The following is a 24,499-nucleotide window of genomic DNA, read 5'->3' as shown; positions in this document are numbered from 1 at the left end:
GCTTCATTTAGGAAAGAAGTGTGGTCTCTGTGGCTTTATCGGTTGTTAACGAAAAAGGTTGGTGGTTCATGCCCACCCAGGGTAGAAAAGTGCATTTTTTCCTAATTTAACAGCAGTTAAACTACATATGTCTCATGCAAGGTCGTTCCCACCCAACAGAAATGTTATATGACCTGATGCTTCTTATCTGAGCTTTTGCATGCCCAGAAGGCATCATATAGCAAAACTGCATGGTCTCTGTGGCGCAATCGGTTAGCGCGTTCGGCTGTTAACCGAAAGGTTGGTGGTTCAAGCCCACCCAGGGACGTAAAGTGTCGTTCTTACACTTTTTACTGCAATTAAACTACATATTTCTCATACTATTTCTTTATCACCCAAAAGAAATGTTACATGACATGATGCTTCTTGACTTTTCTATTTGTCTTCAAATAGAAAAGTAGCATGGTCTCTGTGGCGCAATAGGTTAGCGCGTTCGGCTGTTAACCGAAAGGTTGGTGGTTCAAGTCCACCCAGGGACGTAAAGTGTCGTTCTTACGATTTTTACTGCAATTAAACTTCAAGCCCACCCAGGGACGTAAAGTGTCGTCCTTACGATTTTTACTGCAATTAAACTACATATTTCTCATACTATGTCTTTATCACCCAAAAGAAATGTTACATGACATGATGCTTCTTGTCTGAGCTTTTGCAGCCCCAGAAAGCTTCATTTAGGAAAGAAGTGTGGTCTCTGTGGCTTCATCGGTTGTTAACCAAAAAGGTTGGTGGTTCATGCCCACCCAGGGTAGAAAAGTGCATTTTTTCCTAGTTTAACAGCAGTTAAACTACATATGTCACATGCAAGGTCATTTCCACCCAACAGAAATGTTATTTGACATGATGCTTCTTATCTGAGCTTTTGCATGCCCAGAAGGCTTCAAATAGAAAAGTAGCATGGTCTCTGTGGCGCAATCGGTTAGCGCGTTCGGCTGTTAACCGAAAGGTTGGTGGTTCAAGCCCACCCAGGGACGTAAAGTGTCGTCCTTACAATTTTTACTGCAATTAAACTACATATTTCTCATACTATGTCTTTATCACCCAAAAGAAATGTTACATGATATGATGCTTCTTGTCTGAGCTTTTGCAGCCCCAGAAAGCTTCATTTAGGAAAGAAGTGTCGTCTCTGTGGCTTTATCGGTTGTTAACCAAAAAGGTTGGTGGTTCATGCCCACCCAGGGTAGAAAAGTGCATTTTTTCCTAATTTAACAGCAGTTAAACTACATATGTCTCATGCAAGGTCGTTCCCACCCAACAGAAATGTTATATGACATGATGCTTCTTATCTGAGTTTTTGCATGCCCAGAAGGCTTCATATAGCAAACTTACATGGTCTCTGTGGCGCAATCGGTTAGCGCGTTCGGCTGTTAACCGAAAGGTTGGTGGTTCAAGCCCACCCAGGGACGTAAAGTGTCGTTCTTATGATTTTTACTGCAATTAAACTACATATTTCTCATACTATGTCTTTATCACCCAAAAGAATTGTTACATGACATGATGCTTCTTGTCTGAGCTTTTGCAGCCCCAGAAAGCTTCATTTAGGAAAGATGTGTGGTCTCTGTGGCGCTATCGGTTGTTAACCAAAAAGGTTGGTGGTTCATGCCCACCCAGGGTAGAAAGGTGCATTTTTTCCTAATTTAACAGCAGTTAAACTAGATATGTCACATGCAAGGTCATTTCCACCCAACAGAAATGTTATTTGACATGATGCTTCTTATCTGAGCTTTTGCATGCCTAGAAGGCTTCAAATAAGAAAGTAGTATGGTTTCTGTGGCCCAATAGGTTAGCGAGTTCGGCTGTTAATCGAAAGGTTGGTGGTTCAAGCCCACCCAGGGGCGTGAAGTGTCTTTGTTGCCATTTTTTATTCAGTAAAACTACATATGTCTCATGCAAGGTCGTTCACACCCAACAGAAATGTTATATGACCTGATGCTTCTTATCTGAGCTTTTGCATGCCCAGAAGGCTTCATATAGCAAAACTGCATGGTCTCTGTGGCGCAATCGGTTAGCGCGTTCGGCTGTTAACCGAAAGGTTGGTGGTTCAAGCCCACCCAGGGACGTAAAGTGTCGTTCTTACACTTTTTACTGCAATTAAACTACATATTTCTCATACTATTTCTTTATCACCCAAAAGAAATGTTACATGACATGATGCTTCTTGACTTTTCTATTTGTCTTCAAATAGAAAAGTAGCATGGTCTCAGTGGCGCAATAGGTTAGCGCGTTCGGCTGTTAACCGAAAGGTTGGTGGTTCAAGTCCACCCAGGGACGTAAAGTGTCGTTCTTGCGATTTTTACTGCAATTAAACTTCAAGCCCACCCAGGGACGTAAAGTGTCGTTCTTACAATTATTACTGCAATTAAAGTACATATTTCTCATACTATTTCTTTATCACCCAAAAGAAATGTTACATGACATGATGCTTCTTGTCTGAGCTTTTTCAGCCCCAGAAAGCTTCATTTAGGAAAGAAGTGTGGTCTCTGTGGCTTTATCGGTTGTTAACCAAAAAGGTTGGTGGTTCATGCCCACCCAGGGTAGAAAAGTGCATTTTTTCCTAATTTAACAGCAGTTAAACTACATATGTCTCATGCAAGGTCGTTCCCACCCAACAGAAATGTTATATGACATGATGCTTCTTATCTGAGTTTTTGCATGCCCAGAAGGCTTCATATAGCAAACTTACATGGTCTCTGTGGCGCAATCGGTTAGCGCGTTCGGCTGTTAACCGAAAGGTTGGTGGTTCAAGCCCACCCAGGGACGTAAAGTGTTGTTCTTATGATTTTTACTGCAATTAAACTACATATTTCTCATACTATGTCTTTATCACCCAAAAGAATTGTTACATGACATGATGCTTCTTGTCTGAGCTTTTGCAGCCCCAGAAAGCTTCATTTAGGAAAGATGTGTGGTCTCTGTGGCGCTATCGGTTGTTAACCAAAAAGGTTGGTGGTTCATGCCCACCCAGGGTAGAAAGGTGCATTTTTTCCTAATTTAACAGCAGTTAAACTAGATATGTCACATGCAAGGTCATTTCCACCCAACAGAAATGTTATTTGACATGATGCTTCTTATCTGAGCTTTTGCATGCCTAGAAGGCTTCAAATAAGAAAGTAGTATGGTTTCTGTGGCCCAATAGGTTAGCGAGTTCGGCTGTTAATCGAAAGGTTGGTGGTTCAAGCCCACCCAGGGGCGTGAAGTGTCTTTGTTGCCATTTTTTATTCAGTAAAACTACATATGTCTCATGCAAGGTCGTTCACACCCAACAGAAATGTTATATGACCTGATGCTTCTTATCTGAGCTTTTGCATGCCCAGAAGGCTTCATATAGCAAAACTGCATGGTCTCTGTGGCGCAATCGGTTAGCGCGTTCGGCTGTTAACCGAAAGGTTGGTGGTTCAAGCCCACCCAGGGACGTAAAGTGTCGTTCTTACACTTTTTACTGCAATTAAACTACATATTTCTCATACTATTTCTTTATCACCCAAAAGAAATGTTACATGACATGATGCTTCTTGACTTTTCTATTTGTCTTCAAATAGAAAAGTAGCATGGTCTCTGTGGCGCAATAGGTTAGCGCGTTCGGCTGTTAACCGAAAGGTTGTTGGTTCAAGTCCACCCAGGGACGTAAAGTGTCGTTCTTACGATTTTTACTGCAATTAAACTTCAAGCCCACCCAGGGACGTAAAGTGTCGTTCTTACAATTCTTACTGCAATTAAACTACATATTTCTCATACTATTTCTTTATCACCCAAAAGAAATGTTACATGACATGATGCTTCTTGTCTGAGCTTTTGCAGCCCCAGAAAGCTTCATTTAGGAAAGAAGTGTGGTCTCTGTGGCTTTATCGGTTGTTAACCAAAAAGGTTGGTGGTTCATGCCCACCCAGGGTAGAAAAGTGCATTTTTTCCTAATTTAACAGCAGTCAAACTACATATGTCACATGCAAGGTCATTTCCACCCAACAGAAATGTTATTTGACATGATGCTTCTTATCTGAGCTTTTGCATGCCCAGAAGGCTTCAAATAGAAATGTAGCATGGTATCTGTGGCGCAATCGGTTAGCGCGTTCGGCTGTTAACCGAAAGGTTGGTGGTTCAAGCCCACCCAGGGACGTAAAGTGTCGTTCTTATGATTTTTACTGCAATTAAACTACATATTTCTCATACTATGTCTTTATCACCCAAAAGAATTGTTACATGACATGATGCTTCTTGTCTGAGCTTTTGCAGCCCCAGAAAGCTTCATTTAGGAAAGATGTGTGGTCTCTGTGGCGCTATCGGTTGTTAACCAAAAAGGTTGGTGGTTCATGCCCACCCAGGGTAGAAAGGTGCATTTTTTCCTAATTTAACAGCAGTTAAACTAGATATGTCACATGCAAGGTCATTTCCACCCAACAGAAATGTTATTTGACATGATGCTTCTTATCTGAGCTTTTGCATGCCTAGAAGGCTTCAAATAAGAAAGTAGTACGGTTTCTGTGGCCCAATAGGTTAGCGAGTTCGGCTGTTAATCGAAAGGTTGGTGGTTCAAGCCCACCCAGGGGCGTGAAGTGTCTTTGTTGCCATTTTTTATTCAGTAAAACTACATATGTCTCATGCAAGGTCGTTCACACCCAACAGAAATGTTATATGACCTGATGCTTCTTATCTGAGCTTTTGCATGCCCAGAAGGCTTCATATAGCAAAACTGCATGGTCTCTGTGGCGCAATCGGTTAGCGCGTTCGGCTGTTAACCGAAAGGTTGGTGGTTCAAGCCCACCCAGGGACGTAAAGTGTCGTTCTTACACTTTTTACTGCAATTAAACTACATATTTCTCATACTATTTCTTTATCACCCAAAAGAAATGTTACATGACATGATGCTTCTTGACTTTTCTATTTGTCTTCAAATAGAAAAGTAGCATGGTCTCTGTGGCGCAATAGGTTAGCGCGTTCGGCTGTTAACCGAAAGGTTGGTGGTTCAAGTCCACCCAGGGACGTAAAGTGTCGTTCTTACGATTTTTACTGCAATTAAACTTCAAGCCCACCCAGGGACGTAAAGTGTCGTTCTTACAATTCTTACTGCAATTAAACTACATATTTCTCATACTATTTCTTTATCACCCAAAAGAAATGTTACAAGATATGATGCTTCTTGTCTGAGCTTTTGCAGCCCCAGAAAGCTTCATTTAGGAAAGAAGTGTGGTCTTTTTCACCCAAAAGAAATGTTACATGACATGATGCTTCTTTTCTGAGCTTTTGCAGCCCCAGAAAGCTTCATTTAGGAAAGAAGTGTGGTCTCTGTGGCGCTATCGGTTGTTAACCAAAAAGGTTGGTGGTTCATGCCCACCCAGGGTAGAAAAGTGCATTTTTTCCTAATTTAACAGCAGTTAAACTACATATGTCACATGCAAGGTCATTTCCACCCAACAGAAATGTTATTTGACATGATGCTTCTTATCTGAGCTTTTGCATGCCCAGAAGGCTTCAAATAGAAAAGTAGCATGGTCTCTGTGGCGCAATCGGTTAGCGCGTTCGGCTGTTAACCGAAAGGTTGGTGGTTCAAGCCCACCCAGGGACGTAAAGTGTCGTCCTTACAATTTTTACTGCAATTAAACTACATATTTCTCATACTATGTCTTTATCACCCAAAAGAAATGTTACATGATATGATGCTTCTTGTCTGAGCTTTTGCAGCCCCAGAAAGCTTCATTTAGGAAAGAAGTGTCGTCTCTGTGGCGCTATCGATTGTTAACCAAAAAGGTTGGTGGTTCATGCCCACCCAGGGTAGAAAAGTGCATTTTTTCCTAATTTAACAGCAGTTAAACTAGATATGTCGCATGCAAGGTCATTTCCACCTTACAGAAATGTTATTTGACATGATGCTTCTTATCTGAGCTTTTGCATGCCCAGAAGGCTTCCAATAGAAGTGTAGCATGGTCTCTGTGGCGCAATAGGTTAGCGCGTTCGGCTGTTAACCGAAAGGTTGGTGGTTCAAGCCCACCCAGGAACGTAAAGTGTCGTCCTTACGATTTTTACTGCAATTAAACTACATATTTCTCATACTATGTCTTTATCACCCAAAAGAAATGTTACATGACATGATGCTTCTTGTCTGAGCTTTTGCAGCCCCAGAAAGCTTCATTTAGGAAAGAAGTGTGGTCTCTGTGGCTTCATCGGTTGTTAACCAAAAAGGTTGGTGGTTCATGCCCACCCAGGGTAGAAAAGTGCATTTTTTCCTAGTTTAACAGCAGTTAAACTACATATGTCACATGCAAGGTCATTTCCACCCAACAGAAATGTTATTTGACATGATGCTTCTTATCTGAGCTTTTGCATGCCCAGAAGGCTTCAAATAGAAAAGTAGCATGGTCTCTGTGGCGCAATCGGTTAGCGCGTTCGGCTGTTAACCGAAAGGTTGGTGGTTCAAGCCCACCCAGGGACGTAAAGTGTCGTCCTTACAATTTTTACTGCAATTAAACTACATATTTCTCATACTATGTCTTTATCACCCAAAAGAAATGTTACATGATATGATGCTTCTTGTCTGAGCTTTTGCAGCCCCAGAAAGCTTCATTTAGGAAAGAAGTGTCGTCTCTGTGGCTTTATCGGTTGTTAACCAAAAAGGTTGGTGGTTCATGCCCACCCAGGGTAGAAAAGTGCATTTTTTCCTAATTTAACAGCAGTTAAACTACATATGTCTCATGCAAGGTCGTTCCCACCCAACAGAAATGTTATATGACATGATGCTTCTTATCTGAGTTTTTGCATGCCCAGAAGGCTTCATATAGCAAACTTACATGGTCTCTGTGGCGCAATCGGTTAGCGCGTTCGGCTGTTAACCGAAAGGTTGGTGGTTCAAGCCCACCCAGGGACGTAAAGTGTCGTTCTTATGATTTTTACTGCAATTAAACTACATATTTCTCATACTATGTCTTTATCACCCAAAAGAATTGTTACATGACATGATGCTTCTTGTCTGAGCTTTTGCAGCCCCAGAAAGCTTCATTTAGGAAAGATGTGTGGTCTCTGTGGCGCTATCGGTTGTTAACCAAAAAGGTTGGTGGTTCATGCCCACCCAGGGTAGAAAGGTGCATTTTTTCCTAATTTAACAGCAGTTAAACTAGATATGTCACATGCAAGGTCATTTCCACCCAACAGAAATGTTATTTGACATGATGCTTCTTATCTGAGCTTTTGCATGCCTAGAAGGCTTCAAATAAGAAAGTAGTATGGTTTCTGTGGCCCAATAGGTTAGCGAGTTCGGCTGTTAATCGAAAGGTTGGTGGTTCAAGCCCACCCAGGGGCGTGAAGTGTCTTTGTTGCCATTTTTTATTCAGTAAAACTACATATGTCTCATGCAAGGTCGTTCACACCCAACAGAAATGTTATATGACCTGATGCTTCTTATCTGAGCTTTTGCATGCCCAGAAGGCTTCATATAGCAAAACTGCATGGTCTCTGTGGCGCAATCGGTTAGCGCGTTCGGCTGTTAACCGAAAGGTTGGTGGTTCAAGCCCACCCAGGGACGTAAAGTGTCGTTCTTACACTTTTTACTGCAATTAAACTACATATTTCTCATACTATTTCTTTATCACCCAAAAGAAATGTTACATGACATGATGCTTCTTGACTTTTCTATTTGTCTTCAAATAGAAAAGTAGCATGGTCTCAGTGGCGCAATAGGTTAGCGCGTTCGGCTGTTAACCGAAAGGTTGGTGGTTCAAGTCCACCCAGGGACGTAAAGTGTCGTTCTTGCGATTTTTACTGCAATTAAACTTCAAGCCCACCCAGGGACGTAAAGTGTCGTTCTTACAATTATTACTGCAATTAAAGTACATATTTCTCATACTATTTCTTTATCACCCAAAAGAAATGTTACATGACATGATGCTTCTTGTCTGAGCTTTTTCAGCCCCAGAAAGCTTCATTTAGGAAAGAAGTGTGGTCTCTGTGGCTTTATCGGTTGTTAACCAAAAAGGTTGGTGGTTCATGCCCACCCAGGGTAGAAAAGTGCATTTTTTCCTAATTTAACAGCAGTTAAACTACATATGTCTCATGCAAGGTCGTTCCCACCCAACAGAAATGTTATATGACATGATGCTTCTTATCTGAGTTTTTGCATGCCCAGAAGGCTTCATATAGCAAACTTACATGGTCTCTGTGGCGCAATCGGTTAGCGCGTTCGGCTGTTAACCGAAAGGTTGGTGGTTCAAGCCCACCCAGGGACGTAAAGTGTTGTTCTTATGATTTTTACTGCAATTAAACTACATATTTCTCATACTATGTCTTTATCACCCAAAAGAATTGTTACATGACATGATGCTTCTTGTCTGAGCTTTTGCAGCCCCAGAAAGCTTCATTTAGGAAAGATGTGTGGTCTCTGTGGCGCTATCGGTTGTTAACCAAAAAGGTTGGTGGTTCATGCCCACCCAGGGTAGAAAGGTGCATTTTTTCCTAATTTAACAGCAGTTAAACTAGATATGTCACATGCAAGGTCATTTCCACCCAACAGAAATGTTATTTGACATGATGCTTCTTATCTGAGCTTTTGCATGCCTAGAAGGCTTCAAATAAGAAAGTAGTATGGTTTCTGTGGCCCAATAGGTTAGCGAGTTCGGCTGTTAATCGAAAGGTTGGTGGTTCAAGCCCACCCAGGGGCGTGAAGTGTCTTTGTTGCCATTTTTTATTCAGTAAAACTACATATGTCTCATGCAAGGTCGTTCACACCCAACAGAAATGTTATATGACCTGATGCTTCTTATCTGAGCTTTTGCATGCCCAGAAGGCTTCATATAGCAAAACTGCATGGTCTCTGTGGCGCAATCGGTTAGCGCGTTCGGCTGTTAACCGAAAGGTTGGTGGTTCAAGCCCACCCAGGGACGTAAAGTGTCGTTCTTACACTTTTTACTGCAATTAAACTACATATTTCTCATACTATTTCTTTATCACCCAAAAGAAATGTTACATGACATGATGCTTCTTGACTTTTCTATTTGTCTTCAAATAGAAAAGTAGCATGGTCTCTGTGGCGCAATAGGTTAGCGCGTTAGGCTGTTAACCGAAAGGTTGGTGGTTCAAGTCCACCCAGGGACGTAAAGTGTCGTTCTTACGATTTTTACTGCAATTAAACTTCAAGCCCACCCAGGGACGTAAAGTGTCGTTCTTACAATTCTTACTGCAATTAAACTACATATTTCTCATACTATTTCTTTATCACCCAAAAGAAATGTTACATGACATGATGCTTCTTGTCTGAGCTTTTGCAGCCCCAGAAAGCTTCATTTAGGAAAGAAGTGTGGTCTCTGTGGCTTTATCGGTTGTTAACCAAAAAGGTTGGTGGTTCATGCCCACCCAGGGTAGAAAAGTGCATTTTTTCCTAATTTAACAGCAGTCAAACTACATATGTCACATGCAAGGTCATTTCCACCCAACAGAAATGTTATTTGACATGATGCTTCTTATCTGAGCTTTTGCATGCCCAGAAGGCTTCAAATAGAAATGTAGCATGGTATCTGTGGCGCAATCGGTTAGCGCGTTCGGCTGTTAACCGAAAGGTTGGTGGTTCAAGCCCACCCAGGGACGTAAAGTGTCGTTCTTATGATTTTTACTGCAATTAAACTACATATTTCTCATACTATGTCTTTATCACCCAAAAGAAATGTTACATGACATGATGCTTCTTGTCTGAGCTTTTGCAGCCCCAGAAAGCTTCATTTAGGAAAGAAGTGTGGTCTCTGTGGTGCAATAGGTTAGCGCGTTCGACTGTTAACCGAAAGGTTGGTGGTTCAAGCCCACCCAGGGACGTAAAGTGTCTTTGTTGCCATTTTTTATTCAGTTAAACTACATATGTCTCATACTATTTCTTTATCACCCAAAAGAAATGTTACAAGATATGATGCTTCTTGTCTGAGCTTTTGCAGCCCCAGAAAGCTTCATTTAGGAAAGAAGTGTGGTCTCTTTGGCTTTATCGGTTGTTAACCAAAAAGGTTGGTGGTTCATGCCCACCCAGGGTAGAAAAGTGCATTTTTTCCTAGTTTAACAGCAGTTAAACTAGATATGTCGCATGCAAGGTCATTTCCACCTTACAGAAATGTTATTTGACATGATGCTTCTTATCTGAGCTTTTGCATGCCCAGAAGGCTTCAAATAGAAGTGTAGCATGGTCTCTGTGGCGCAATAGGTTAGCGCGTTAGGCTGTTAACCGAAAGGTTGGTGGTTCAAGCCCACCCAGGGACGTAAAGTGTCGTCCTTACGATTTTTACTGCAATTAAACTACATATTTCTCATACTATGTCTTTATCACCCAAAATAAATGTTACATGACATGATGCTTCTTGTCTGAGCTTTTGCAGCCCCAGAAAGCTTCATTTAGGAAAGAAGTGTGGTCTCTGTGGCTTCATCGGTTGTTAACCAAAAAGGTTGGTGGTTCATGCCCACCCAGGGTAGAAAAGTGCATTTTTTCCTAGTTTAACAGCAGTTAAACTACATATGTCACATGCAAGGTCATTTCCACCCAACAGAAATGTTATTTGACATGATGCTTCTTATCTGAGCTTTTGCATGCCCAGAAGGCTTCAAATAGAAAAGTAGCATGGTCTCTGTGGCGCAATAGGTTAGCGCGTTCGGCTGTTAACCGAAATGTTGGTGGTGCAAGCCCACCCAGGGACGTAAAGTGTCGTTCTTACAATTTTTACTGCAATTAAACTACATATTTCTAATACTATTTCTTTATCACCCAAAAAAAATGTTACATGACATGATGCTTCTTGTCTGAGCTTTTGCAGCCCCAGAAAGCTTCATTTAGGAAAGATGTGTGGTCTCTGTGGCGCTATCGGTTGTTAACCAAAAAGGTTGGTGGTTCATGCCCACCCAGGGTAGAAAGGTGCATTTTTTCCTAATTTAACAGCAGTTAAACTAGATATGTCACATGCAAGGTCATTTCCACCCAACAGAAATGTTATTTGACATGATGCTTCTTATCTGAGCTTTTGCATGCCTAGAAGGCTTCAAATAAGAAAGTAGTATGGTTTCTGTGGCCCAATAGGTTAGCGAGTTCGGCTGTTAATCGAAAGGTTGGTGGTTCAAGCCCACCCAGGGGCGTGAAGTGTCTTTGTTGCCATTTTTTATTCAGTAAAACTACATATGTCTCATGCAAGGTCGTTCACACCCAACAGAAATGTTATATGACCTGATGCTTCTTATCTGAGCTTTTGCATGCCCAGAAGGCTTCATATAGCAAAACTGCATGGTCTCTGTGGCGCAATCGGTTAGCGCGTTCGGCTGTTAACCGAAAGGTTGGTGGTTCAAGCCCACCCAGGGACGTAAAGTGTCGTTCTTACACTTTTTACTGCAATTAAACTACATATTTCTCATACTATTTCTTTATCACCCAAAAGAAATGTTACATGACATGATGCTTCTTGACTTTTCTATTTGTCTTCAAATAGAAAAGTAGCATGGTCTCTGTGGCGCAATAGGTTAGCGCGTTAGGCTGTTAACCGAAAGGTTGGTGGTTCAAGTCCACCCAGGGACGTAAAGTGTCGTTCTTACGATTTTTACTGCAATTAAACTTCAAGCCCACCCAGGGACGTAAAGTGTCGTTCTTACAATTCTTACTGCAATTAAACTACATATTTCTCATACTATTTCTTTATCACCCAAAAGAAATGTTACATGACATGATGCTTCTTGTCTGAGCTTTTGCAGCCCCAGAAAGCTTCATTTAGGAAAGAAGTGTGGTCTCTGTGGCTTCAAATAGAAATGTAGCATGGTATCTGTGGCGCAATCGGTTAGCGCGTTCGGCTGTTAACCGAAAGGTTGGTGGTTCAAGCCCACCCAGGGACGTAAAGTGTCGTTCTTACGATTTTTACTGCAATTAAACTTCAAGCCCACCCAGGGACGTAAAGTGTCGTTCTTACAATTATTACTGCAATTAAAGTACATATTTCTCATACTATTTCTTTATCACCCAAAAGAAATGTTACATGACATGATGCTTCTTGTCTGAGCTTTTTCAGCCCCAGAAAGCTTCATTTAGGAAAGAAGTGTGGTCTCTGTGGCTTTATCGGTTGTTAACCAAAAAGGTTGGTGGTTCATGCCCACCCAGGGTAGAAAAGTGCATTTTTTCCTAATTTAACAGCAGTTAAACTACATATGTCTCATGCAAGGTCGTTCCCACCCAACAGAAATGTTATATGACATGATGCTTCTTATCTGAGTTTTTGCATGCCCAGAAGGCTTCATATAGCAAACTTACATGGTCTCTGTGGCGCAATCGGTTAGCGCGTTCGGCTGTTAACCGAAAGGTTGGTGGTTCAAGCCCACCCAGGGACGTAAAGTGTCTTTGTTGCCATTTTTTATTCAGTTAAACTACATATGTCTCATACTATTTCTTTATCACCCAAAAGAAATGTTACAAGATATGATGCTTCTTGTCTGAGCTTTTGCAGCCCCAGAAAGCTTCATTTAGGAAAGAAGTGTGGTCTCTTTGGCTTTATCGGTTGTTAACCAAAAAGGTTGGTGGTTCATGCCCACCCAGGGTAGAAAAGTGCATTTTTTCCTAGTTTAACAGCAGTTAAACTAGATATGTCGCATGCAAGGTCATTCGGTTGTTAACCAAAAAGGTTGGTGGTTCATGCCCACCCAGGGTAGAAAAGTGCATTTTTTCCTAGTTTAACAGCAGTTAAACTACATATGTAACATGCAAGGTCATTTCCACCCAACAGAAATGTTATTTGACATGATGCTTCTTATCTGAGCTTTTGCATGCCCAGAAGGCTTCAAATAGAAAAGTAGCATGGTCTCTGTGGCGCAATAGGTTAGCGCGTTCGGATGTTAACCGAAATGTTGGTGGTGCAAGCCCACCCAGGGACGTAAAGGGTCGTTCTTACAATTTTTACTGCAATTAAACTACATATTTCTCATACTATGTCTTTATCACCCAAAAGAAATGTTACATGACATGATGCTTCTTGTCTGAGCTTTTGCAGCCCCAGAAAGCTTCATTTAGGAAAGAAGTGTGGTCTCTGTGGCGCTATCGGTTGTTAACCAAAAAGGTTGGTGGTTCATGCCCACCCAGGGTAGAAAAGTGCATTTTTTCCTAATTTAACAGCAGTTAAACTACATATGTCACATGCAAGGTCATTTCCACCCAACAGAAATGTTATTTGACATGATGCTTCTTATCTGAGCTTTTGCATGCCCAGAAGGCTTCAAATAGAAAAGTAGCATGGTCTCTGTGGCGCAATCGGTTAGCGCGTTCGGCTGTTAACCGAAAGGTTGGTGGTTCAAGCCCACCCAGGGACGTAAAGTGTCGTTCTTACAATTTTTACTGCAATTAAACTACATATTTCTAATACTATTTCTTTATCACCCAAAAAAAATGTTACATGACATGATGCTTCTTGTCTGAGCTTTTGCAGCCCCAGAAAGCTTCATTTAGGAAAGAAGTGTCGTCTCTGTGGCGCTATCGGTTGTTAACCAAAAAGGTTGGTGGTTCATGCCCACCCAGGGTAGAAAAGTGCATTTTGTCCTAATTTAACAGCAGTTAAACTAGATATGTCGCATGCAAGGTCATTTCCACCCAACAGAAATGTTATTTGACATGATGCTTCTTATCTGAGCTTTTGCATGCCCAGAAGGCTTCAAATAGAAGAGTAGCATGGTCTCTGTGGCGCAATAGGTTAGCGAGTTCGGCTGTTAATCGAAAGGTTGGTGGTTCAAGCCCACCCAGGGGCGTGAAGTGTCTTTGTTGCCATTTTTTATTCAGTTAAACTACATATGTCTCATGCAAGGTCGTTCCCACCCAACAGAAATGTTATATGACCTGATGCTTCTTATCTGAGCTTTTGCATGCCCAGAAGGCTTCATATAGCAAAACTGCATGGTCTCTGTGGCGCAATCGGTTAGAGCGTTCGGCTATTAACCGAAAGGTTAGTGGTTCAAGCCCACCCAGGGACGTAAAGTGTCGTTCTTACACTTTTTACTGCAATTAAACTACATATTTCTCATACTATTTCTTTATCACCCAAAATAAATGTTACATGACATGATGCTTCTTGACTTTTCTATTTGTCTTCAAATAGAAAAGTAGCATGGTCTCTGTGGTGCAATAGGTTAGCGCGTTCGGCTGTTAACCGAAAGGTTGGTGGTTCAAGTCCACCCAGGGACGTAAAGTGTCGTTCTTACGATTTTTACTGCAATTAAACTTCAAGCCCACCCAGGGACGTAAAGTGTCGTTCTTACAATTTTTACTGCAATTAAACTACATATTTCTCATACTATTTCTTTATCACCCAAAAGAAATGTTACATGAGATGATGCTGCTTGTCTGAGCTTTTGCAGCCCCAGAAAGCTTCATTTTGGAAAGAAGTGTGGTCTCTGTGGCGCTATCGGTTGTTAACCAAAAAGGTTGGTGGTTCATGCCCACCCAGGGCAGAAAAGTACATTTTTTCCTAATTTAACAGCAGTTAAACTACATATGTCACATGCAAGGTCATTTCCACCCAACAGAAATGTTATTTGACATGATGCTTCTTATCTGAGCTTTTGCATGCCCAGAAGGCTTCAAATAGATAAGGAGCATGGTCTCTGTGGCGCAATAGGTTAGCGCGTTCGGCTGTTAACCGAAAGGTTGGTGGTTCAAGCCCACCCAGGGACGTAAAGTGTTTTTCTTACGATTTTTACTGCAATTAAACTTCAAGCCCACCCAGGGATGTAAAGTGTCGTTCTTACAATTATTACTGCAATTAAACTACATATTTCTCATACTATTTCTTTATCACCCAAAAGAAATGTTACATGACATTATGCTTCTTGTCTGAGCTTTTGCAGCCCCAGAAAGCTTCATTTAGGAAAGAAGTGTGGTCTCTGTGGCTTTATCGGTTGTTAACCAAAAAGGTTGGTGGTTCATGCCCACCCAGGGTAGAAAAGTGCATTTTTTCCTAATTTAACAGCAGTTAAACTACATATGTCTCATGCAAGGTCGTTCCCACCCAACAGAAATGTTATATGACATGATGCTTCTTATCTGAGCTTTTGCATGCCTAGAAGGCTTCAAATAAGAAAGTAGTATGGTCTCTGTGGCGCAATAGGTTAGCGCGTTCGGCTGTTAACCGAAAGGTTGGTGGTTCAAGCCCACCCAGGGACGTAAAGTGTCGTTCTTAAGATTTTTACTGCAATTAAACTGCATATTTCTCATACTATGTCTTTATCACCCAAAAGAAATGTTACATGACATGATGCTTCTTGTCTGAGCTTTTGCAGCCCCAGAAAGCTTAATTTAGGAAAGAAGTGTGGTCTCTGTGGCTTTATCGGTTTTTAACCAAAAAGGTTGGTGGTTCATGCCCACCCAGGGTAGAAAAGTGCATTTTTTCCTAGTTTAACAGCAGTTAAACTACATATGTCACATGCAAGGTCATTTCCACCCAACAGAAATGTTATTTGACATGATGCTTCTTATCTGAGCTTTTGCATGCCCAGAAGGCTTCAAATAGAAAAGTAGCATGGTTTCTGTGGCGCAATAGGTTAGCGCGTTTGGCTGTTAACCGAAAGGTTGGTGGTTCAAGCCCACCCAGGGACGTAAAGTGTCGTTCTTACGATTTTTACTGCAATTAAACTTCAAGCCCACCCAGGGACGTAAAGTGTCGTTCTTACAATTATTACTGCAATTAAAGTACATATTTCTCATACTATTTCTTTATCACCCAAAAGAAATGTTACATGACATGATGCTTCTTGTCTGAGCTTTTGCAGCCCCAGAAAGCTTCATTTAGGAAAGAAGTGTGGTCTCTGTGGCTTTATCGGTTGTTAACCAAAAAGGTTGGTGGTTCATGCCCACCCAGGGTAGAAAAGTGCATTTTTTCCTAATTTAACAGCAGTTAAACTACATATGTCACATGCAAGGTCATTTCCACCCAACAGAAATGTTATTTGACATGATGCTTCTTATCTGAGCTTTAACATGCCCAGAAGGCTTCAAACAGAAAAGTAGCATGGTCTCTGTGGCGCAATCGGTTAGCGCGTTCGGCTGTTAACCGAAAGGTTGGTGGTTCAAGCCCACCCTGGGACGTAAAGTGTCGTTCTTACGATTTTTACTGCAATTAAACTACATATTTCTCATACTATGTCTCTATCACCCAAAAGAAATGTTACATTACATTATGCTTCTTGTCTGAGCTTTTGCAGCCCCAGAAAGCTTCATTTAGGAAAGACGTGTGGTCTCTGTGGCTTTATCGGTTGTTAACCAAAAAGGTTGGTGGTTCATGCCCACCCAGGGTAGAAAAGTGCATTTTTTCCTAGTTTAACAGCAGTTAAACTACATATGTCACATGCAAGGTCATTTCCACCCAACAGAAATGTTATTTGACATGATGCTTCTTATCTGAGCTTTTGCATGCCCAGAAGGCTTCAAATAGAAAAGTAGCATGGTGTCTGTGGCGCAATAGGTTAGCGCGTTCGGCTGTTAACCGAATGGTTGGTGGTTCAAGCCCACCCAGGGACGTAAAGTGTCGTTCTTACGATTTTTACTGCAATTAAACTTCAAGCCCACCCAGGGACGTAAAGTGTCGTTCTTACAATTATTACTGCAATTAAACTACATATTTCTCATACTATGTCTTTATCACCCAAAAGAAATGTTACATGACATGATGCTCCTTGTCTGAGCTTTTGCAGCCCCAGAAAGCTTCATTTAGGAAAGAAGTGTGGTCTCTGTGGCGCTATCGGTTGTTAACCAAAAAGGTTGGTGGTTCATGCCCACCCAGGGTAGAAAAGTGCATTTTTCCTAATTTAACAGCAGTTAAACTACATATGTCACATGCAAAGTCATTTCCACCCATGTTACGAACCAGTCTAGGGGCTCCGGCCCGTAACAAAAGAAAGGACACAAACGTAACCCTACTATGACTAAACGGATAATTTTAACAAGTATTTTATTAACTACTAAATATATAAATAACGAAGAAATACATACAAAACGAATTACAACGAATAACAGCAAACAAAACAGGAAAACAGAGAAAAACAGACAAACACCGAAGCAGGCCGACACAACAAGTTGCGTCGCCTCCTAGGGGAAGCGCAGGGGAAACCGGAAGTGATGTCAAAAGGAAAGGGTAGGAAGGCAGGTGGGTGGATGGCACGGCAAGCGCAGCCCCGAAAAAGGAGACTGAGGCTCCTTTTATTCTGTCCCACAGCAGGTACAGGTGGGCTCAATTTACAAAATCACCAGGCACCTGCAAACAGCACAAAACACAGAACAGAAACACACCCAAAATAACAGGACGTAACACCCAACAGAAATGTTATTTGACATGATGCTTCTTATCTGAGCTTTTGCATGCCCAGAAGGCTTCAAATAGAAAAGTAGCATGGTCTCTGTGGCGCAATCGGTTAGCGCGTTCGGCTGTTAACCGAAAGGTTGGTGGTTCAAGCCCACCCAGGGACGTAAAGTGTCGTTCTTATGGTTTTTACTGCAATTAAACTACATATTTCTCATACTATGTCTTTATCACCCAAAAGAAATGTTACATGACATTATGCTTCTTGTCTGAGCTTTTGCAGCCCCCGAAAGCTTTATTTAGGAAAGATGTGTGGTCTCTGTGGCGCTATCGGTTGTTAACCAAAAAGGTTGGTGGTTCATGCCCACCAGGGTAGAAAAGTGCATTTTTTCCTAATTTAACAGCAGTTAAACTACATATGTCACATGAGAGGTCATTTCCACCCAACAGAAATGTTATATGACATGATGCTTCTTATCTGAGCTTTTGCATGCCCAGAAGGCTTCATATAGCAAAAATACATGGTCTCTGTGGCGCAATCGGTTAGCGCGTTCGGCTGTTAACCGAAAGGTTGGTGGTTCAAGCCCACCCAGGGACGTAAAGTGTCGTTCTTACAGTTTTTGCTGCAATTAAACTACATATTTCTCATACTATTTCTTTATCACCCAAAAGAAATGTTACATGACATGATGCTTCTTGTCTGAGCTTTTGCAGCCCCAGAAAGCTTCATTTAGGAAAGAAGTGTGGTCTCTGTGGCTTTATCGGTTGTTAACCAAAAAGGTTGGTGGTTCATGCCCACCCAGGGTAGAAAAGTGCATTTTTTCCTAATTTAACAGCAGTTAAACTACATATGTCACATGCAAGGTCATTTCCACCCAACAGAAATGTTATTTGACATGATGCTTCTTATCTGAGCTATTGCATGCCCAGAAGGCTTCAAATAGAAAAGTCGCATGGTCTCTGTGGCGCAATCGGTTAGCGCGTTCGGCTGTTAACCGAAAGGTGGGTGGTTCAAGCCCACCCAGGGACGTAAAGTGTCGTTCTTACGATTTTTACTGCAATTAAACTACATATTTCTCATACTATGTCTCTATCACCCAAAAGAAATGTTACATTACATTATGCTTCCTGTCTGAGCTTTTGCAGCCCCAGAAAGCTTCATTTGGGAAAGATGTGTGGTCTCTGTGGCGCTATCGGTTGTTAACCAAAAAGGTTGGTGGTTCATGCCCACCCAGGGTAGAAAAGTGCATTTTTTCCTAATTTAACAGCAGTTAAACTAGATATGTCACATGCAAGGTCATTTCAATCCCAACAGAAATGTTATTTGACATGATGCTTCTTATCTGAGCTTATGCATGCCTAGAAGTCTTCAAATAAGAAAGTACTATGGTCTCTGTGGCGCAATAGGTTACCGCGTTCAGCTGTTAACCGAAAGGTTGGTGGTTCAAGCCCACCCTGGGACGTAAAGTGTCTTTGTTGCTATTTTTTATTCAGTTAAACTACATATGTCTCATACTATTTCTTTATCACCCAAAAGAAATGTTACATGACACGATGCTTCTTGTCTGAGCTTTTGCAGCCCCAGAAAGCTTCATTTAGGAAAGATGTGTGGTCTCTGTGGCGCTATCGGTTGTTAACCAAAAAGGTTGGTGGTTCATGCCCACCCAGGGTAGAAAAGTGCATTTTTTCCTAATTTAACAGCAGTTAAACTAGATATGTCGCATGCAAGGTCATTTCCACCTTACAGAAATGTTATTTGACATGATGCTTCTTATCTGAGCTTTTGCATGCCCAGAAGGCTTCATATAGCAAACTTACATGGTCTCTGTGGCGCAATCGGTTAGCGCGTTCGGCTGTTAACCGAAAGGTTGGTGGTTCAAGCCCACCCAGGGACGTAAAGTGTCGTTCTTATGATTTTTACTGCAATAAAACTACATATTTCTCATACTATGTCTTTATCACCCAAAAGAAATGTTACATGACATGATGCTTCTTGTCTGAGCTTTTGCAGCCCCAGAAAGCTTCATTTAGGAAAGATGTGTGGTCTCTGTGGCGCTATCGGTTGTTAACCAAAAAGGTTGGTGGTTCATGCCCACCCAGGGTAGAAAGGTGCATTTTTTCCTAATTTAACAGCAGTTAAACTAGATATGTCACATGCAAGGTCATTTCCACCCAACAGAAATGTTATTTGACATGATGCTTCTTATCTGAGCTTTTGCATGCCCAGAAGGCTTCAAATAGAAAAGTAGCATGGTCTCTGTGGCGCAATCGGTTAGTGCGTTCGGCGGTTAACCGAAAGGTTGGTGGTTCAAGCCCACCCAGGCACGTAAAGTGTCGTCCTTACGATTTTTACTGCAATTAAACTTCGATCCCACCCAGGGATGCAAAGTGTCGTTCTTACAATTTTTACTGCAATTAAACTACATATTTCTCATACTATTTCTTTATCATCCAAAAGAAGTGTTACATGACATGATGCTTCTTGTCTGAGCTTTTGCAGCCCCAGAAAGCTTCATTTCGGAAAGAAGTGTGGTCTCTGTGGCTTTATCGGTTGTTAACCAAAAAGGTTGGTGGTTCATGCCCACCAGGGTAGAAAAGTGCATTTTTTCCTAATTTAACAGCAGTTAAACTACATATGTCACATGAGAGGTCATTTCCACCCAACAGAAATGTTATATGACATGATGCTTCTTATCTGAGCTTTTGCATGCCTAGAAGGCTTCAAATAAGAAAGTAGTATGGTCTCTAAGGCGCAATAGGTTAGCGCGTTCGGCTGTTAACCGAAAGGTTGGTGGTTCAAGCCCACCCAGGGACGTAAAGTGTCGTTCTTACGGTTTTTACTGCAATTAAACTACATATTTCTCATACTATGTCTTTATCACCCAAAAGAAATGTTACATGACATTATGCTTCTTGTCTGAGCTTTTGCAGCCCCAGAAAGCTTTATTTAGGAAAGATGTGTGGTCTCTGTGGCGCTATCGGTTGTTAACCAAAAAGGTTGGTGGTCCATGCCCACCCAGGGTAGAAAAGTGCATTTTTTCCTAATTTAACAGCAGTTAAACTAGATATGTCACATGCAAGGTCATTTCCACCCAACAGAAATGTTATTTGACATGATGCTTCTTATCTGAGCTTTTGCATGCCTAGAAGGCTTCAAATAAGAAAGTAGCATGGTCTCTAAGGCGCAATAGGTTAGCGCGTTCGGCTGTTAACCGAAAGGTTGGTGGTTCAAGCCCACCCAGGGACGTAAAGTGTCGTTCTTAAGATTTTTACTGCAATTAAACTACATATTTTTCATACTATGTCTTTATCACCCAAAAGAAATGTTACATGACATGATGCTTCTTGTCTGAGCTTTTGCAGCCCTAGAAAGCTTAATTTAGGAAAGAAGTGTGGTCTCTGTGGCTTTATCGGTTGTTAACCAAAAAGGTTGGTGGTTCATGCCCACCCAGGGTAGAAAAGTGCATTTTTTTTCCTAGTTTAACAGCAGTTAAACTACATATGTCACATGCAAGGTCGTTCCCACCCAACAGAAATGTTATATGACATGATGCTTCTTATCTGAGTTTTTGCATGCCCAGAAGGCTTCATATAGCAAACTTACATGGTCTCTGTGGCGCAATCGGTTAGCGCGTTCGGCTGTTAACCGAAAGGTTGGTGGTTCAAGCCCACCCAGGGACATAAAGTGTCGTTCTTATGATTTTTACTGCAATAAAACTACATATTTCTCATACTATGTCTTTATCACCCAAAAGAAATGTTACATGACATGATGCTTCTTGTCTGAGCTTTTGCAGCCCCAGAAAGCTTCATTTAGGAAAGATGTGTGGTCTCTGTGGCGCTATCGGTTGTTAACCAAAAAGGTTGGTGGTTCATGCCCACCCAGGGTAGAAAGGTGCATTTTTTCCTAATTTAACAGCAGTTAAAAATAGATATGTCACATGCAAGGTCATTTCCACCCAACAGAAATGTTATTTGACATGATGCTTCTTATCTGAGCTTTTGCATGCCCAGAAGGCTTCAAATAGAAAAGTAGCATGGTCTCTGTGGCGCAATCGGTTAGTGCGTTCAGTGGGTAACCGAAAGGTTGGTGGTTCAAGCCCACCCAGGCACGTAAAGTGTCGTCCTTAAGATTTTTACTGCAATTAAACTTCAATCCCACCCAGGGATGCAAAGTGTCGTTCTTACAATTTTTACTGCAATTAAACTACATATTTCTCATACTATTTCTTTATCATCCAAAAGAAGTGTTACATGACATGATGCTTCTTGTCTGAGCTTTTGCAGCCCCAGAAAGCTTCATTTAGGAAAGAAGTGTGGTCTCTGTGGCTTTATCGGTTGTTAACCAAAAGGTTGGTGGTTCATGCCCACCCAGGGTAGAAAAGTGCATTTTTTCCTAATTTAACAGCAGTTAAACTACATATGTCACATGCAAGGTCATTTCCACCCAACAGAAATGTTATTTGACATGATGCTTCTTATCTGAGCTTTAACATGCCCAGAAGGCTTCAAATAGAAAAGTAGCATGGTCTCTGTGGCGCAATCGGTTAGCGCGTTCGGCTGTTAACCGAAAGGTTGGTGGTTCAAGCCCACCCAGGGACGTAAAGTGTCGTTCTTACGATTTTTACTGCAATTAAACTACATATTTCTCATACTATGTCTCTATCACCCAAAAGAAATGTTACATTACATTATGCTTCTTGTCTGAGCTTTTACAGCCCCAGAAAGCTTCATTTAGGAAAGAAGTGTGGTCTCTGTGGCTTTATCGGTTGTTAACCAAAAAGGTTGGTGGTTCATGCCCACCCAGGGTAGAAAAGTGCATTTTTTCCTAGTTTAACAGCAGTTAAACTACATATGTCACATGCAAGGTCATTTCCACCCAACAGAAATGTTATTTGACATGATGCTTCTTATCTGAGCTTTTGCATGCCCAGAAGGCTTCAAATAGAAAAGTAGCATGGTGTCTGTGGCGCAATAGGTTAGCGCGTTCGGCTGTTAACCGAATGGTTGGTGGTTCAAGCCCACCCAGGGACGTAAAGTGTCGTTATTACGATTTTTACTGCAATTAAACTTCAAGCCCACCCAGGGACGTAAAGTGTCGTTCTTACAATTATTACTGCAATTAAACTACATATTTCTCATACTATGTCTTTATCACCCAAAAGAAATGTTACATGACATGATGCTCCTTGTCTGAGCTTTTGCAGCCCAAGAAAGCTTCATTTAGGAAAGAAGTGTGGTCTCTGTGGCGCTATCGGTTGTTAACCAAAAAGGTTGGTGGTTCATGCCCACCCAGGGTAGAAAAGTGCATTTTTTCCTAATTTAACAGCAGTTAAACTACATATGTCACATGCAAAGTCATTTCCACCCAACAGAAATGTTATTTGACATGATGCTTCTTATCTGAGCTTTTGCATGCCCAGAAGGCTTCAAATAGAAAACTAGCATGGTCCCTGTGGCGCAATCGGTTAGCGCGTTCGGCTGTTAACCGAAAGGTTGGTGGTTCAAGCCCACCCAGGGACGTAAAGTGTCGTTCTTATGGTTTTTACTGCAATTAAACTACATATTTCTCATACTATGTCTTTATCACCCAAAAGAAATGTTACATGACATTATGCTTCTTGTCTGAGCTTTTGCAGCCCCCGAAAGCTTTATTTAGGAAAGATGTGTGGTCTCTGTGGCGCTATCGGTTGTTAACCAAAAAGGTTGGTGGTTCATGCCCACCCAGGGTAGAAAAGTGCATTTTTTCCTAATTTAACAGCAGTTAAACTAGATATGTCACATGCAAGGTCATTTCCACCCAACAGAAATGTTATTTGACATGATGCTTCTTATCTGAGCTTTTGCATGCCTAGAAGGCCTCAAATAAGAAAGTAGTATGGTCTCTGTGGCGCAATAGGTTAGCGCGTTCGGCTGTTAACCGAAAGGTTGGTGGTTCAAGCCCACCCAGGGACGTAAAGTGTCACTGTTGCCATTTTCTATTCAGTTAAACTACATATGTCTCATGCAAGGTCGTTCCCACCCAACAGAAATGTTATATGACATGATGCTTCTTATCTGAGTTTTTGCATGCCCAGAAGGCTTCATATAGCAAACTTACATGGTCTCTGTGGCGCAATCGGTTAGCGCGTTCGGCTGTTAACCGAAAGGTTGGTGGTTCAAGCCCACCCAGGGACATAAAGTGTCGTTCTTATGATTTTTACTGCAATAAAACTACATATTTCTCATACTATGTCTTTATCACCCAAAAGAAATGTTACATGACATGATGCTTCTTGTCTGAGCTTTTGCAGCCCCAGAAAGCTTCATTTAGGAAAGATGTGTGGTCTCTGTGGCGCTATCGGTTGTTAACCAAAAAGGTTGGTGGTTCATGCCCACCCAGGGTAGAAAGGTGCATTTTTTCCTAATTTAACAGCAGTTAAAAATAGATATGTCACATGCAAGGTCATTTCCACCCAACAGAAATGTTATTTGACATGATGCTTCTTATCTGAGCTTTTGCATGCCCAGAAGGCTTCAAATAGAAAAGTAGCATGGTCTCTGTGGCGCAATCGGTTAGTGCGTTCAGTGGTTAACCGAAAGGTTGGTGGTTCAAGCCCACCCAGGCACGTAAAGTGTCGTCCTTAAGATTTTTACTGCAATTAAACTTCAATCCCACCCAGGGATGCAAAGTGTCGTTCTTACAATTTTTACTGCAATTAAACTACATATTTCTCATACTATTTCTTTATCATCCAAAAGAAGTGTTACATGACATGATGCTTCTTGTCTGAGCTTTTGCAGCCCCAGAAAGCTTCATTTAGGAAAGAAGTGTGGTCTCTGTGGCTTTATCGGTTGTTAACCAAAAAGGTTGGTGGTTCATGCCCACCCAGGGTAGAAAAGTGCATTTTTTCCTAATTTAACAGCAGTTAAACTACATATGTCACATGCAAGGTCATTTCCACCCAACAGAAATGTTATTTGACATGATGCTTCTTATCTGAGCTTTAACATGCCCAGAAGGCTTCAAATAGAAAAGTAGCATGGTCTCTGTGGCGCAATCGGTTAGCGCGTTCGGCTGTTAACTGAAAGGTTGGTGGTTCAAGCCCACCCAGGGACGTAAAGTGTCGTTCTTACGATTTTTACTGCAATTAAACTACATATTTCTCATACTATGTCTCTATCACCCAAAAGAAATGTTACATTACATTATGCTTCTTGTCTGA

At 41.5% G+C, this 24,499-nt stretch overlaps 28 non-coding genes across 28 annotated transcripts; all 28 read left to right on the top strand.

Annotated features, from left to right (window-relative positions):
- The first annotated feature begins 233 nt into the window (after positions 1 to 233).
- On the top strand, positions 234 to 307 carry trnan-guu (transfer RNA asparagine (anticodon GUU)). Its single transcript has one exon. It is a non-coding gene; the product is annotated as a tRNA-Asn (tRNA).
- Positions 308 to 444: 137 nt separating this feature from the next.
- Positions 445 to 518, top strand: trnan-guu (transfer RNA asparagine (anticodon GUU)). The gene has a single exon. It is a non-coding gene; the product is annotated as a tRNA-Asn (tRNA).
- Positions 519 to 933: 415 nt separating this feature from the next.
- Positions 934 to 1,007, top strand: trnan-guu (transfer RNA asparagine (anticodon GUU)). Its single transcript has one exon. It is a non-coding gene; the product is annotated as a tRNA-Asn (tRNA).
- Positions 1,008 to 1,365: 358 nt separating this feature from the next.
- trnan-guu (transfer RNA asparagine (anticodon GUU)) lies at positions 1,366 to 1,439 on the top strand. Its single transcript has one exon. It is a non-coding gene; the product is annotated as a tRNA-Asn (tRNA).
- Positions 1,440 to 2,019: 580 nt separating this feature from the next.
- Positions 2,020 to 2,093, top strand: trnan-guu (transfer RNA asparagine (anticodon GUU)). The gene has a single exon. It is a non-coding gene; the product is annotated as a tRNA-Asn (tRNA).
- A 626-nt stretch (positions 2,094 to 2,719) lies between these two features.
- Positions 2,720 to 2,793, top strand: trnan-guu (transfer RNA asparagine (anticodon GUU)). The gene has a single exon. It is a non-coding gene; the product is annotated as a tRNA-Asn (tRNA).
- Positions 2,794 to 3,373: 580 nt separating this feature from the next.
- Positions 3,374 to 3,447, top strand: trnan-guu (transfer RNA asparagine (anticodon GUU)). The gene has a single exon. It is a non-coding gene; the product is annotated as a tRNA-Asn (tRNA).
- A 1,280-nt stretch (positions 3,448 to 4,727) lies between these two features.
- trnan-guu (transfer RNA asparagine (anticodon GUU)) lies at positions 4,728 to 4,801 on the top strand. The gene has a single exon. It is a non-coding gene; the product is annotated as a tRNA-Asn (tRNA).
- A 137-nt stretch (positions 4,802 to 4,938) lies between these two features.
- trnan-guu (transfer RNA asparagine (anticodon GUU)) lies at positions 4,939 to 5,012 on the top strand. Its single transcript has one exon. It is a non-coding gene; the product is annotated as a tRNA-Asn (tRNA).
- A 507-nt stretch (positions 5,013 to 5,519) lies between these two features.
- trnan-guu (transfer RNA asparagine (anticodon GUU)) lies at positions 5,520 to 5,593 on the top strand. The gene has a single exon. It is a non-coding gene; the product is annotated as a tRNA-Asn (tRNA).
- Positions 5,594 to 6,383: 790 nt separating this feature from the next.
- Positions 6,384 to 6,457, top strand: trnan-guu (transfer RNA asparagine (anticodon GUU)). The gene has a single exon. It is a non-coding gene; the product is annotated as a tRNA-Asn (tRNA).
- Positions 6,458 to 6,815: 358 nt separating this feature from the next.
- Positions 6,816 to 6,889, top strand: trnan-guu (transfer RNA asparagine (anticodon GUU)). The gene has a single exon. It is a non-coding gene; the product is annotated as a tRNA-Asn (tRNA).
- A 580-nt stretch (positions 6,890 to 7,469) lies between these two features.
- trnan-guu (transfer RNA asparagine (anticodon GUU)) lies at positions 7,470 to 7,543 on the top strand. Its single transcript has one exon. It is a non-coding gene; the product is annotated as a tRNA-Asn (tRNA).
- Positions 7,544 to 8,169: 626 nt separating this feature from the next.
- trnan-guu (transfer RNA asparagine (anticodon GUU)) lies at positions 8,170 to 8,243 on the top strand. The gene has a single exon. It is a non-coding gene; the product is annotated as a tRNA-Asn (tRNA).
- Positions 8,244 to 8,823: 580 nt separating this feature from the next.
- Positions 8,824 to 8,897, top strand: trnan-guu (transfer RNA asparagine (anticodon GUU)). The gene has a single exon. It is a non-coding gene; the product is annotated as a tRNA-Asn (tRNA).
- A 2,366-nt stretch (positions 8,898 to 11,263) lies between these two features.
- trnan-guu (transfer RNA asparagine (anticodon GUU)) lies at positions 11,264 to 11,337 on the top strand. The gene has a single exon. It is a non-coding gene; the product is annotated as a tRNA-Asn (tRNA).
- A 937-nt stretch (positions 11,338 to 12,274) lies between these two features.
- Positions 12,275 to 12,348, top strand: trnan-guu (transfer RNA asparagine (anticodon GUU)). The gene has a single exon. It is a non-coding gene; the product is annotated as a tRNA-Asn (tRNA).
- An 898-nt stretch (positions 12,349 to 13,246) lies between these two features.
- trnan-guu (transfer RNA asparagine (anticodon GUU)) lies at positions 13,247 to 13,320 on the top strand. The gene has a single exon. It is a non-coding gene; the product is annotated as a tRNA-Asn (tRNA).
- A 580-nt stretch (positions 13,321 to 13,900) lies between these two features.
- Positions 13,901 to 13,974, top strand: trnan-auu (transfer RNA asparagine (anticodon AUU)). The gene has a single exon. It is a non-coding gene; the product is annotated as a tRNA-Asn (tRNA).
- Positions 13,975 to 16,010: 2,036 nt separating this feature from the next.
- On the top strand, positions 16,011 to 16,084 carry trnan-guu (transfer RNA asparagine (anticodon GUU)). Its single transcript has one exon. It is a non-coding gene; the product is annotated as a tRNA-Asn (tRNA).
- Positions 16,085 to 17,387: 1,303 nt separating this feature from the next.
- On the top strand, positions 17,388 to 17,461 carry trnan-guu (transfer RNA asparagine (anticodon GUU)). Its single transcript has one exon. It is a non-coding gene; the product is annotated as a tRNA-Asn (tRNA).
- A 357-nt stretch (positions 17,462 to 17,818) lies between these two features.
- On the top strand, positions 17,819 to 17,892 carry trnan-guu (transfer RNA asparagine (anticodon GUU)). The gene has a single exon. It is a non-coding gene; the product is annotated as a tRNA-Asn (tRNA).
- Positions 17,893 to 18,250: 358 nt separating this feature from the next.
- trnan-guu (transfer RNA asparagine (anticodon GUU)) lies at positions 18,251 to 18,324 on the top strand. Its single transcript has one exon. It is a non-coding gene; the product is annotated as a tRNA-Asn (tRNA).
- A 791-nt stretch (positions 18,325 to 19,115) lies between these two features.
- On the top strand, positions 19,116 to 19,189 carry trnan-guu (transfer RNA asparagine (anticodon GUU)). The gene has a single exon. It is a non-coding gene; the product is annotated as a tRNA-Asn (tRNA).
- Positions 19,190 to 20,901: 1,712 nt separating this feature from the next.
- On the top strand, positions 20,902 to 20,975 carry trnan-guu (transfer RNA asparagine (anticodon GUU)). Its single transcript has one exon. It is a non-coding gene; the product is annotated as a tRNA-Asn (tRNA).
- An 847-nt stretch (positions 20,976 to 21,822) lies between these two features.
- trnan-guu (transfer RNA asparagine (anticodon GUU)) lies at positions 21,823 to 21,896 on the top strand. Its single transcript has one exon. It is a non-coding gene; the product is annotated as a tRNA-Asn (tRNA).
- An 847-nt stretch (positions 21,897 to 22,743) lies between these two features.
- On the top strand, positions 22,744 to 22,817 carry trnan-guu (transfer RNA asparagine (anticodon GUU)). The gene has a single exon. It is a non-coding gene; the product is annotated as a tRNA-Asn (tRNA).
- Positions 22,818 to 23,397: 580 nt separating this feature from the next.
- On the top strand, positions 23,398 to 23,471 carry trnan-guu (transfer RNA asparagine (anticodon GUU)). Its single transcript has one exon. It is a non-coding gene; the product is annotated as a tRNA-Asn (tRNA).
- The last annotated feature ends 1,028 nt before the right edge of the window (positions 23,472 to 24,499 follow it).

This window comes from Denticeps clupeoides, unplaced genomic scaffold, assembly GCF_900700375.1.
Source record: "Denticeps clupeoides unplaced genomic scaffold, fDenClu1.1, whole genome shotgun sequence".
In the NCBI taxonomy this organism is placed as follows: Eukaryota; Metazoa; Chordata; class Actinopteri; order Clupeiformes; family Denticipitidae; genus Denticeps; species Denticeps clupeoides.
Note: the sequence above shows the minus strand (reverse complement) of the source record. Positions and strands in the feature narration are given on the sequence as shown.